Raw genomic sequence first — 13,820 nt, forward strand, 5'->3', positions numbered from 1 at the left:
TTCCAGCCTCTAAGGTCCTGTGATTAGTAACAGAAAGGAATACAAAAAAGGCAATTTCTGACAAAGTAAGACATTTTCCTACCTGAAGAGAGGCTGTAGCCAGATGAGGTTTGGATTCTTCTCCCAGGCAACCAGCAACAGAACAAGGGGACACAGTCTCAAGTTGTGCCAAGGGAAGAAGTATAGGCTGGCTGTTAGGAGGAAGTTGTTGTCAGAGAGAGTGATTGGCATTGGAATGGGCTGCCCAGGGAGGTGGTGGAGTCACCGTGTCTGGAGGTGTTCAAGAAAAGCCTGTCTGGGGCACTCCATGCCATGGTCTGGTTGACTGGACAGGGCTGGGTGCTAGGTTGGCCTGGATGATCTTGGAGGTCTCTTCTAACCTGCTTGATTCTATGAGTCTATACCTTACAGTACTGTAAATCTCAAGGAAATCCACTGGAATTACTTTAGACTTACACTATTGTATTTGTAATCCTTTCCTAGCATTAGGTCCTGTATGTGTTCTGAAATCAGTTCTCTTCTGCTCACTTTCCACTTTGAGTCTGACAGACAACAGGGAGAAAAGAAATAAAAACCTTCTGTAATTTTTTTTTTTTTTTTAATTCTGGTGGCAGTAAATGGATTTGTCTTTTGTGATGTGAGTTATCTACATGAGCTCATGAGATGAGTTAGGTGTTCCCTGCCCCCCCACACTTTGAAAATCACCCAGACTAGACTCAGACAGCTCTAAAATTGAATGAAGCTTATATTTACAGCTGGCAAAATAGACAAGCAGATAGTTACAGCATATACAGTTATAGACAGAAATAGACAAGGTAAAAGGTAATACAGAAACACAACAGCCCTCCCAGAAACCTGAGTCCCCAGGAGGGGCTCTCAACCACCCTTCCACCTTCCCCCTTACCCCTCTCAACCTTACCCCAGTCCCAAGGAAGAATGGAGGTTCTGCCAGGGGGTTAGGAAGCAAAGTGGATTAGTCAGAGAAATTGAGAGTGAGGTTAGAGAGATAAAGCTTGGAGCTCCCCCGCAGAAGAAGTTGAGCCTTATCTATGTTTTAATTCTTCTTCTTATACATCTCAGCAAGGCTATGAGTGAGGGAGACATCAGCCTTCTCACCAAAACATTCTAGCTAGATGTCCTGGAGTCCTGTACTCCTAAATTCCTCTCCTGCCCGGACTTCTCGGGGGGAGAGGGAAAGCCACCTGGTTTCCCTCCCCTCTCACCTGCCCTGCAGCCATGAACGGAGTGAGCAAAGGGGTCCTGCCTGAACGAGGGCTGCCCCGTGAGTTCCCACGCTGGAGCCAGGCTGGGATTGGCCGTGCGCTTTCGCGCCTAAGGTGTGGTAACTCTGCCCTTTGTCTAGCGAAGGTTATAACTATTGGGGGTCTTCCCGCCTTTAGGATTCCCGCTTTGGAGTCTGCCTGTGCCTGGACATACGGGCCTGCCTGAGACTTTCTTCCCCCACTCTCCCCTCGCCTTGGCTGCAGAGAGATCTTCAAAAGGATTGCTTCCCCATTGACACCTTTGTAAGAGCTGAATACCTCTTAACGATCCTCCTACAGCCGCTGAAAGGGAGCGAGAGAGAGGCAGACCGCAAGCAAGTCAGCCTGATCGTGAGTTATTTGGCTCAGCTTTATTAATAAGAAAACACTATTAATTAATAGCTAAAGCCTTTTCCATCTTCTGACTTCCAAAATAGTCAGATTATCGATGGTATCCCTGTAGGTAATTCTCATGCGACTGAATCTGCTAATTAAACTAAATTAATCTTTGTATATATAGTTTTGGGGGTGGGTTTTTGGGAAAATAAAATAACTATTTTTGTATAAAATTCCCGACTCGGCCACACATTGATTCCTGCCTTCACAGCACTAGGCTCAAACTAGCACAGCTCTTTAAAGGAGATTCCGTCTGCTGGATCCAAAGCCAAAGGCAGTCACCCAGGATTTTGCTAGCACGCACTCTTTGGCATGCAGACAAGTTTCTCCAGTACCCATCTCTGAACACCTTGGGCTAACAACGTCATTGGTCATAAAGGTCTGATGCAGGTATTTGATTCTGCCACGAAAACTCTTGCAAATCATATTCTGGTCCTTCATGTTGTGGCTACTTGTACATTACAGACTGGTAGAGCATGGTGTGATAGGTTTGGGTATTAATCCTTCTGTATAAACAAAAACTACTTCTGTAGAGTTCTTTCAGTAACAAGAGAAACGTTAGAGGACAACTTTGCTTGAACTATCTCTGGCTGTGAGATGCCATCAGTTTGTCCTTTCCCTTCCCTTCCCTTCCCTTCCCTTCCCTTCCCTTCCCTTCCCTTCCCTTCCCTTCCCTTCCCTTCCCTTCCCTTCCCTTCCCTTCCCTTCCCTTCCCTTCCCTTCCCTTCCCTTCCCTTCCCTTCCCTTCCCTTCCCTTCCCTTCCCTTCCCTTCCCTTCCCTTCCCTTCCCTTCCCTTCCCTTCCCTTCCCTTCCCTTCCCTTCCCTTCCCTTCCCTTCCCTTCCCTTCCCTTCCCTTCCCTTCCCTTCCCTTCCCTTCCCTTCCCTTCCCTTCCCTTCCCTTCCCTTCCCTTCCCTTCCCTTCCCTTCCCTTCCCTTCCCTTCCCTTCCCTTCCCTTCCCTTCCCTTCCCTTCCCTTCCCTTCCCTTCCCTTCCCTTCCCCCTTTCCCTTCCCTTCTCCTCCCCTCCCCTTTCCCTTCCCCATCCCCTTTCCTTCTCCTTCTTCTTTTCCCTTTCTTTCTTTCCTTCCTTCCCTCCTTTCTAACACCAGGAATTTGGTTGCTGGTGTTAGAGCAGTAACGTATTGGAGTCCTAAGCGCACACAGGAAGCACATTATCATATCCTAGCAAAAGTCCTGTTTAGCCCATTGAAATATTACAGCCCTGTAATAAGAAAGGGAGTGAATTACTCTCCTTCCAGTTTTTTTTTATACTTACAGCTGTTCCATATATAAACAAGAACTTCAGTGTATAAACAGAGACTAATCATAATAGAATGACAAATTAGATCCCTCAGAACTGATGATGTTTAGATTTCTTACTCTTTTTTTCTTAAATTTTATTGTTATTATTATTAGTGCTCCATATTGCATGCCTAATCTACACTGAAAAGAACTATGTTAAGTGGCTAAAAAATACTGGCCCCTCCAATTTATCTGGCAAAAATAGTTTAACACATAAAGCCCAGAGAAAACCTTAATCTGCTAATAATTCTCAGTGAAAAGGGAGGGATCGAGGAAAAGCGCGTCCAGCAATGACTTATTGAGTTGCAGATAGGACCAAACTGTTTCATATTCAAGCAGCTAATTGGAAGGAAAACAGCACATTTCAGTGTTTAAACCCTGATGTCTTGGTTTTCCAAATATTTATTTACCCTGCACATGAAAGGCTTTATGAAGGAAAGTGTTCTAAAAGCCGGGAGTAGACATTCAGGCTGAACAGTAGTTTACTTATAATTTACAGACTTGTAGTACTTAATATATAATGCAATAATCTATGCTGTGCCATTTGTCATTTGGACTGGGCCACAGATTATAGCTTAGGGCAGTGCATCTGTGCACAGATCAGGCAGGAAATGGCCTAAAATCTTGAACAGCTGAGCGTGATGTCTCAGTGTAGTTGCAAAATTCAACCTCTGCTCCAGAGGTCACCGCATGCTTCAGTCATGACAGCCCAAATTGTTAAGCATGTGACTAATATGCATAGAGAACACAGGCTGCCTGATGTCTGCTGCAGGCTTGATGGCTGGTTAGCGGCTAGTCTTAATTTTATGTGACAATCCTGTGTAGGAAGTGCCGGGTGGGTGACTAAATGGAGCATATTGATGTCCCACTGGGTGTAGCCCCTGTTGTTTTGACAAATTCTCCTTAGCATTTATCAATCAGGCCTACAATAGGGAGTGTGCTGAATATCTAATTCAGACATGCTAGTCAGGACTAATAGAGCAAGATAGCATGTTATTCAATTTGTACTTGTTAGCGGTGTCCCACTGTCACTGGGCAATTTACCTTCACACTTCACAAATGAAAAGAGAAATTTGCTGGGCTTCAAACACTTACATGAGTTACAAGCAAAATTTTAATTAGCATGTCATTATGGCAATAATTTATTGCTTCTTTCTAGCTTTCCTAGCATCCAGATTGGACTTCTCCTTTCTTTCCCGTTAAGGAGAAGATGTGCTTTAATATTTATGGGACAGGTACTTAAAACAGAACAAAAAAACCCCAACCAACCAACCAATAATAATAACAACAACAAAAACAACCATAGAAACAATAATAATAATGACAATAATAATAACAATAACAAAAACCCAAACCACCACAAACACTAATAATACAAACAATGATAATAATAATAACAATAACAACAATAATAACAAAAGCCCAAACCACCAAAAACACCATTAATAATACAAAGTTAATAATAACGATAAAAAACATTATAATAATGATAACAATAAAGAACCCCCAAACCACCACAAACACCACTAATAATACAATATTAATAATAACAATAAAAACAATTATAATAATGATAACAATAATGAACCCCCAAACAACCACAAACAACACTAATAATACAATGTTAATAGTAACAATAAAAACAATTATAATAATGATAACAATAATGAACCCCCAAACAACCACAAACAACACTAATGATACAATGTTAATAATAACAACAATAAAAACAATTATAATAATAACAATAACAACAACAATAACAAAACCCCAAACCACTGCAAACAACACTAATAATACGAACAATGTTAATAATAACAATAAGAACAATTATAATAATAACCACAACAATAACAACAACAACAACAATAATAATAATAATAACAAAACCCCAAACCACCACAAAACACTCAGCAGCAATTTGAAAACTGCACAATGAAGTTACCTATCAATATGCTTTATTTTACAAAGCCTCAACCCAACTTTCATGTTGGTCACCTAAAGGGACCTTTTCAGCTCCCTGCCCTGACCAAATATTGATGTAGGCAGTAAGCAATATCATTTAAAAGTCTCTTTATTTCAGTCAACTTTTAAGCATGACAACGAAAGTGTGATTTTTTCAACCACTACTGAAGGAAATATCACTTAAAGGGACGTTTCCACCTCTTCCCTTGCCAAATATTAACGTAGTCAGTAAGCAATACCATTTAGAATTCTCTTTGTAGAATCATAAAATCACAGAATCAGTCAGGGTTGGAAGGAACTACAAGGGTCAGCCAGTACCAACTCCCCTGCCATGCCCAGGGACACCCTACCCTAGAGCAGGCTGCCCACAGCCTCAGCCAGCCTGGCCTCAAACACCTCCAGCCATGGAGCCTAAACCACAGTATCACAGTATCACAGTATCATCAAGGTTGGAAGAGACCTCACAGATCATCAAGTCCAACCCTTTACCACAGAGCTCAAGGCTAGACCATGGCACCAAGTGCCAAGTCCAGTCCTGGGATGGCGACTTCACCACCTCCCCGGGTAGCCCATTCCAGTGTCCAATGACTCTCTCAGTGAAGAACTTTCTCCTCACCTCCAGCCTAAATCTCCCCTGGCACAGCCTGAGGCTGTGTCCTCTTGTTCTGGTGCTGGCCACCTGAGAGAAGAGAGCAACCTCCTCCTGGCCACAACCTCCCCTCAGATAGTTGTAGACAGCAATAAGGTCTCCCCTGAGCCTCCTCTTCTCCAGGCTAACCAATCCCAGCTCCCTCAGCCTCTCCTCGTAGGGCTGTGCTCAAGGCCTCTCCCCAGCCTCGTCGCCCTTCTCTGGACACGCTCCTCTCTGGCAACCTATTCCATCCTTTCACCACTCTCATCACCAACAACCTCCTCCTCACCTCCAGCCTCACTCTCCCCACCTCCAGCTTTGCTCCATTCCCCCCATTTCTGCCACTCCCTCACAGCCTAAAAAGTCCTTCCACAGCTTTTTTGGAGCACCCTTCAGATACTGGAAGGACACAAGAAGGTCACCTGGGAGCCTTCTCTTCTCCAGCCTGCACAGCCCCAACTCTTTCAGTCTGTCCTCACAGCAGAGCTGCTGCAGCCCTCTGAGCATTCTTGTGGCCTTTATTTCCATCAACTTTTGACTATGATAACAAAAGTGTGATTTTTCAAACATTGCTGGAAGAAATATCACTTAAAGGAACCTTTTCAGCTCTCGCTTTACCAAATGTTGATGTATTCAGTAAGGAGCATCATTTAAATCCCTTTATTTCAGTCAACTTTTAGCTATGATAAGAAAAGTGCATTTTTCAACCATTGCTGAAGGAAATACCAAGAAAATGATGGGAAAAGAAGAAAAAAAGTGTGTTGTCCAGAGAGCATGTAAGGTAAAGGTCTCTTCCAACCTGGTTGATTCTATGACTCTATAGATTGGAGTGGATGATCTTGGAGTTCTCTTCCAACCTGGTTGGTTCTATGACTATAGATTGGACTGGATGATCTTGGAGGTCTCTTCCAATCTGGTTGATTCTATGACTCTATAGATTGGACTGGATGATCTTGGAGACCTCTTCCAACCTGGTTGGTTCTATGGTTCTATGAAAGACCAACTTTTGCATCTTGTTACCTAGGTAAATCATAGTAGTGAATTTGCAGTGCACAACCCACATGTTACCCAAAGAAGAAAGCCTGATTTTGGTAAATAGTGGTAAGACAGACCCATCAGCTCAAGCCAATGAAAAGGCTTCAACAGACCACTTCTGAAAAGTGTCTGAGAAGCTCAGAGCATCCTATATTGCCACTGAAAAGGGGCTGCTCAGAGCTTTGCAGGGTTGGCTACTGTGGCCTCTGAATGCTACTGCCTTTATCTGTATGTATTGGTTCACCTGCTGATTTTATTACATTGCAAAATGCAACAGAACAAAAGGACACTCAGTGCTTTAAAAGACCTAGTGGAGGAAATGCAAGCAATCTGTATGAAGCAGAAGAGAACCCAGAGATGTCTTAATTCCCCCAGACAAAAAAATCCAACCCTGTGTAAATTACCAAGGGTGACTGCCATGCCCTGTGCTGCTGGATGCAGGGCAGCTTTTCGAAGGCTATCTTGCTGTCCCTGTGGCACATTACTCAGAAACATGGTCTTGCTCTCATGAGCTATCTAGTAGCAGCTTCTCTCATAAACTGCTGAATAAGCAACTAGAAGAAATATGAGCAAAGAGATCACCTTGGGTGGTTTGTACAAGATGAAAACACACAGATTTTCAGAGAAGCAAAATTGATTTGGTTCCATGAACAAACATTTCTTTTTCACTAGTGAGAAGAGATGCTAAAAGGGGATTTTCTTACCTTATTACCACTTTTTATTATCACACCAGCACTCCATGGAAATCAATGGGAAAGCAGAATATTGACTGTGCAAGATCAACCCCACTGTTTGGCATGTAGAGGCATCTTAGAGGATGAGTTCCTGTGTGACTTGAGCTAGATCCATAGAATCATAATATCAACCAGGCTGGAAGAGATCTCCAAGATCATCCAGTCCATCGTATCACTCAGCCCTAGACAATCAACCAAACCATGGCACTAAGGGTCTCAGACAGGCTTTGCTTCAACACCTCCAGGCATGGCTACTCCATCACCTCTCTGGGCAGCTCATTCCAATGCCAATCACTCTCTCTGACAACAACTTCCTAACATCATCCAGCCTAGACCTGTCCTGGCACAACTCCAGACTGTGTCCCCTTCTTATGTTGCTGGTTGCCTGGCAGCAGAGCCCAACCCCTCCTGGCTACAGCCTCCCTTCAGGTAGTTGCAGACAGCAATGAGCTCTGCCCTGAGCCTCCTCTTGTGCAGGCTGCACACCCCCAGCTCCCTCAGCCTCTCCTCACAGGGCTGTGCTCCAGGCCCCTCCCCAGATTCGTTGCCCTCCTCTCGACACATTCCAGCACTTAACACCTCTCTTGAATTGAGGAGCCCAGAACTGAACACAATACTCCAGGTGTGGTCTGACCACTGCTGATTAGAGGGGAAGCATAACCTCCCTTGTCCTGCAGACCATACTATGAGAGCTACAAAATGATCACTATGACTGGCGGAGCTCTCATTCTTGTTTGGCAAGTAGGCCTTGCCAAAATAATGCAGATGGGCAAAAGGTAGCACAGTCCAGGCAGCAGTCCCATCTGATTGAGGTTTAAGTTATGCTTTTCTGCAGGGGAAGATTTAATAATGTGGTTGTGGATTGCTCTGTGATGAACACCTCTGAATTCCACCTGAACAAATGCACAACACCAGAATCCAAATGGAGTAATACACTTGGTGTATTTGAGCTCTTGGCTGTGTTACTCTCCCTTAAACAAAGCACTCAGTACTCCTTTCAGTGGAAGGATTCTTCCAAAACAAAACTAAGTAGAGATCTCTGGTTATACATAGCAACTGGAAGTAATCATGAGATGCTTGCTAGAGAGATAAAGGAAATCTACCTCCCCTGCACTACTAGCAGGGAAAACTGTGCTCACATATGCAGATTTAAATGACAGGTCTTCAAGAAAATGAAGAACAACAGAAAATATTTGTGTTGCATTAATGCTGCAGACTCAGGGTGATGAACTGAATGCATACTTAGAAAAGACAGAATGTATTTAAGAGTAACTACATGATTAAATTGTTAGATTAGGGCTTGGTGCTCCACTACAAAAATAAAAGAGAATGAATTAAAAGAGCTTGAAATGTGTAGAAGAGAGGTAAGGCCAAGAAAGGCTGAGTGGCAAAGAAAAGAAACCAAAACAACTGACATAAAAATATATAAACTACTATATAATGATAATAGTAATAACAATAACACCAATAATAATAATAACAATAGCAACAACAGTAATACCTATACAAACAGTAAGACCAATAATAATAATAATAACAATAATAACAATAACAACAATAATACCAATACTACCAGTAGTAGTAATAATAATAATAACATCTTGCATCTGAGAGCCTTCTAAAGCAATAAATCTTTGGCAGATGTAAATGATCACAATATTCTATGGTCAAGGGACACACACTGGCAGAAGCACCTGTTGGTCTTAGAATTACACAATCAACCAGGTTGGAAGAGACCTCCAAGATCATCCAGTCCAACCTAGCACCCAGCCCTGTCCAATCAACCAGGCCATGGCATTAAGTGCCTCAAATTCCATTGTTTCTCACAGGGGTTTAAAGTTAGTCTCTAGCGAGAAATTTTGCCTTTGAATTCATCTAAATGGCACCAAAAGGGAGGCCTAAATGTAGAGTTATTCTGAAAGGAACAGTTGCAGGAGGGAAGAATTGTTACTGGCAAAACCTCCTTTAGCTTGTATGGGCTGCCTGTGAAAGCAGGGTGCATTATGTCAGAGTGCTGAAGCCATGAAATGGCAGAACATCTCTGGAGATAGCCAAAACCTGCCTGGGTGTGTTCCTGTGTGATCTGCTCTAGGTGATCCTGCTCTGGCAGGGGGTTAGACTGGAGGATCTGTCAAGGCTCCTTCCAGCCCCTGACATTGTGTGATTCTGTGATTTCCTGCTGTATTTAAAGTCTATAGTGCACTAGCCTTCTCTTACAGGACTGCCATTGGAATGGGCTGCCCAGGGAGGTGGTGGACTCACCATTCCTGGAGGTGTTCAAGAAAAGACTGGATGGAGCACTTAGTGCCATGGTCTGGTTGACTGGCTAGGGCTGGGTGCTAGGTTGGACTGGATGATCTTGGAGGTCTCTTCCAACCTGGTTGATTCTATGGTTCTATGACTGCAGGATCACAGGATGTCAGCAGTGGGAAGGGACCCAAAAAGATCATAGAATCACAGAATCAGCCAAGTTGGAAGAGACCTCCAAGTTCATCCAGTCCAGACTGGCATTGGAATGGGCTGCTCAGAGAGGTGGTGGAGTCACCATCCCTGGAGGTGTTCAGGAAAAGCTTGGATGGGACACTTAGTGTCATGGTCTGGTTGACTGGCTAGGGCTGGGTGATAGGTTGGAGGTCTCTTCCAATTTGGTTGATTCTATGATTCTATGACTCTCTTGCCGGGCTGCCTCACTGAACATGCCTGGTTTTCTAAGAATCACTTAGCATTTCCTAGGAGTGATTTACTTAGCCAGGGTCTCTGTCCAAAGGTGTTGGGCTTGCTGGGGGTGGTCGGGGTTTTCCAAGGTTGTCCAGACTGCTTCTGCAAAATGATCAAGCTGCTAAATTGTGGTTGGGTCAGAATCAGCATCACCTGTCACCACAAGAAGCCTTCACCTCCTACGTGTGACAGGTGACAGGAGTTCAGTTCCAGGTGCGGTGGTCCAGAGTGATGGTCTTTCAGTCCACGCCAGCTGAGCAGTCAGGCAGGTGGTCCCATGACAGCATGCACAAACTCACTCTGCATTCCCCTGGTAGTTTCTTGTCCAGTTGTTGTATACTGGGGAGCTCCTGGAGGGTCTGAGATCATGCAGGAAGAGATTTTTCAGGACAGTGAGTGCAAACAGGATGCTCACACAGCACTTCTCAGAAATTTAGCTCAAAACCAAGTTGTTGTTTTGTTGCTTTTTTTTCTGAGATGTTGGGATATATTGTTTATCTCAGCCTCTGAGCCCCTGAAAACAAAGCAAAACAAAGAAAAGCCTCAAAACAGACAACAACAACAACAACAGCCCAAGGTGAGCTGGAGAAATGGAGTCACTCTCCCAGTCCCTAAACTGACAAGGTTAGTCATTGAAAACACAGAATCACAGAATCAGTCAGGGTTGGAAGGGACCACAAGGAGCAGACAGTTCCCACCCCCCTCCCATGCCCAGGGACACCCTACTGCACACAGCCTCAGCCAGCCTGGCCTCAAACACCTCCAGCCATGGGGCCTCAACCACCTCCCTGCCCTGACCAAATATTGATGTAGGCAGTAAGCAATATAATTTAAAAGTCTCTTTATTTCAGTCAACTTTTAAGCATGACAATAAAAGTGTGATTTTTTCAACCACTACTGAAGGAAATATCACTTAAAGGGACCTTTTCAGCTCTTCCCTTGCCAAATATTAATGTAGTCAGTAAGCAATACCATTTAAAATTCTCTATTGAACCATAGAACCAGTCAGGGTTGGAAGGGACCACAAGGAGCAGCCAGTTCCAACTCCCCTGCCATCCAACCCCCCCTACCCTAGAGCAGGCTGCACACAGCCTCAGCCAGCCTGGCCTCAAACACCTCCAGCCATGGGGCCTCAACCACCTCCCTGGACAACCCATTCCAGGCTCTCACCACTCTCCTGATCAACAACTTCCTCCTCACGTCCAGCCTCAATCTCCCCACCTCCAGCTTTACACCCAGTTTTCTCCACATTAAAATGCAGAGATATACCCTAGTCCAGACAAAATAACCCATGCAAAAGTCTCCTGCATCAGATCATGTAGAAAGAACTGCCAGGAATCTTTCTCCTGATCTCCCATATATACACAGAATCATAGAATCAAGCAGGTTGGAAGAGACCTCCAAGATCATCCAGCCCAACCTAGCAACCCAGCCGTGTCCAATCAACCAGACCATGGCACTAAGTGCCTCATCCAGGCTTTGCTTCAACACCTCCAGGAGTGGCGACTCCACCACCTCCCTGGGCAGCCCATTCCAATGCCAATCACTCTCTCTGACAAAAAATTCCTCCCTTGTCCTGCTGGCCACACTGTTCCTGATCCAGGCCAGGATGCCATTGGCTCTCCTGGCCTCCTGGGCACACTGCTGCCTCATCTTCAGCCTACTATTTACCAGCATCCCCAGCTCCCTTTCTTCATGACTGATCTCAGCCTGTAGTGCTGCTTGGGTTTGTTGTGGCCAAAGTAGAGAACCCTTCACTTGGCCTTGTTAAATCTCATGATCATGGGAGAAGCTACTTCACACTGTTGCCTTTTTCAGCGTGAAAAGGGTCCTATGAGTAAAAGTCAGAATGACCTCAGGTGCCATGGGAACAGCCAACAAACCAATACCCACTTCACAATGCCATTGCACCATCACCAGGCTAATTTGCTAAGCAGAACAGGGCATGTAATTGCTTCAAAGGCAGCTGTGGAAAATAGGGCTCAAAGTGAATTTTTGCTTCTCTCAATGTGGAAACAAACATCCAGCATATGGATGTGCTGCAGTGAGAGGTAAGTGCTGTAATCTGCACACCCTACCTGCAGGACTGCTGGAGAAAGTAGACGCTGGGTTTGAGCTGAATTTGGCCCTCCCCATCTGAGGCCTCAACAGGTCAAGGACATAGAATCATAGCATCATAGAATCAACTACATTGAAAGAGACCTCCAAGATCATCCAGTCCAACCTAGCAGCCAGCCCTAGCCAGTCAACCAGGCCATGGCACTAAGTGCCTCATCCAGGCTTTGCTTGAACACCTCCAGGGATGGTGTTTTCACCACCTCCCTGGGCAGCCCATTCCAATGCCAATCACTTTCTCTCCTTATTGTATGGTCATCCATAGGTTATAGGTTGGATTGAATGATCTTGGAGGTCTCTTCCAACCTGGTTGATTCTATGATTCTACTATCCACAGCACTAGTAGGAGGGAGCCTGATGAGGGTGAACTAGTTAATGGTGTGGCCTATTTCCATCTTTATATTCTGTTATGACTTCAGACTGCACAGTGCAGCCTGTTTGCATGCTATCAGGACGTCCTGGCTGTTCCTCCTGCTAGTTTCCTCCTGCATTTGTTTGTTCTTGTGTTTACAGGATCACAGATCACAGGATGTTAGGGGTTGGAAGAGGACCTCCATAGATTATCAAGTCCAACCTCCCTACCAGAGCAGGACCAGGGAATGTAGTAGAATCACAAAATCACAGTGTCAGGGGCTGGAAAAGACCTCAAAAGCTCATCCAGACCAACCTCCCTGCCAGAGCAGGATCTCCTAGATCAGTTCACACAGGAACACATCCGGGTGAGTTTTGAATATCTCCAGAGAGAGAGTCCGCAACCTCCCCTGGAAGCCTCTTCCAGGGGTCTGTCATTCTCACAGAGAAAAAATTCTTCCTCATGTTTCCATGAAGCTTCCTATGCCTCAGCTTCCACCATTGCCCCTTGTGCTGTCATTGGGCATCACCCAGCAGAGCCTGGCTCCAGACTCCTGACACTCACCTTTATGTATTGATAACCACTGATGAGGTCACTTCTCAGTATTGAACTGGGGGACCCAGAACTGAGCACAGTACTCCAGATGGATCCTCACCATGGCAGAGTAGAGAGGCAAGAGAACCTCTCTCAACCTACTAACCACAGCCCTTCTAATCCACCCCAGAATGGTATTGGCCCTCCTGGCCACCAGAGCTTGTTGCTGGCTCTTGGTCAACCTCCCATCCACTAGGGCTCCCAGATCCTTTTACCTTTCACTGCTCTCCAGCAGGTCAGTCCCCAACCTATCCTGATCCCTGGGGTTGTTCTTTCTCAGGTGCATGACTCTGCACTTGTCCTTGTTGAATGCCAATCACTCTCTCTGACAACAACTTCCTCCTGAAATCCAGCCTAGACCTCCCCCTACACAACTTGAAATTCTGTCCTCTTCTTATGTTGCTGGTTGCCTGGCAGAAGAGACTAACCCCACCTGGATACATCCTCCCTTCAGGTAGTTGTTGACAGCAATGAGCTCTGCCCTGAGCCTGCCCTTCTCCAGGCTGCACAAGCGCAGCTCCCTCAGCCTCTCCTCACGGGGCTGGCATTGGAATGGGCTGCCCAGGGAGGTGGTAGAGTCCCTGTCCCTGGAGGTGTTGAAGCAAAGCCTGGCTGGGGCACTTAGTGCCATGGTCTGGTTGGTTGTCTGGGGCTGGGGGATATGTTGGAGTGGATGATCTTGGAGGTCTCTTCCAACCTGCTTGATTCTATGATTC

The sequence above is a fragment of the Pogoniulus pusillus genome, chromosome Z, assembly GCF_015220805.1.
Source record: "Pogoniulus pusillus isolate bPogPus1 chromosome Z, bPogPus1.pri, whole genome shotgun sequence".
Lineage (NCBI taxonomy): Eukaryota > Metazoa > Chordata > Aves > Piciformes > Lybiidae > Pogoniulus > Pogoniulus pusillus.